Genomic DNA, 809 nt, shown 5'->3' with positions numbered 1-809 from the left:
TATGACCTGACCAGAGTTCAACAGCAACATGTTTGCATTGACCTATAACAAGTGTCTTGTAACACATTTTCTAGGGGTATGTCATCTTTAAAAAAACTAAAAACACTATAACAATAACACATTTTCTGAACACTATAACATGAATCTTTTAACAACTTTTCTGAAGGTAAATCCTATTAAAAACGCTATGACATGTTCTATTTAACATATTTTCTAGGGGTAAATCATATTAGGCACCATTAAAAAGGATATAAATGTGTCTTCTAACACTTTTTCTAAAGGTATAATCTCTTAAACACCACTTAAAACGCTATAACATGAGTCTTTTAACACATTTTGTCAAGGTATTTCATCTTTAACACCATTAAAAAGGCCATAACATATTTCTCACATATTTTTTAAAGGTATATTTTTCTTTAGCACCACTAAAAAAGGCACAGCTCAGTAAATGTTGCACTTAACAACTCAGTTCCTGCTAGATGACAGATGTACAAATGATAACTCAACATTTCAGCCTGCATTCACTTAAAACAAAACAGAAGGATAAAGCCTTCCCATCCATATGCAGTATTTCTTACTTACCTGTGTGTTGGGTGAACCTTGTATCCAATGTCAGATTCCAATACAGAAAGAGGGCTCTACTTTACTTGGGAACTTAACCACCACACCTCCTTTGTAAACAACAAATGTTGTCACTTCCTCTCCTTCTGACTGTACTCAAGCAAAGTCTGAACAACATATCCAGTCACCCCTCTTCCCCCTTGCTCTGATGACTCTCTCTCTCTCTCTCTCTCTCTCTCTCTCTCTCT

Source organism: Labrus mixtus, chromosome 22 (genome assembly GCF_963584025.1).
Source record: "Labrus mixtus chromosome 22, fLabMix1.1, whole genome shotgun sequence".
NCBI classification, from domain to species: Eukaryota; Metazoa; Chordata; class Actinopteri; order Labriformes; family Labridae; genus Labrus; species Labrus mixtus.
This window is presented reverse-complemented; position numbering follows the sequence as displayed.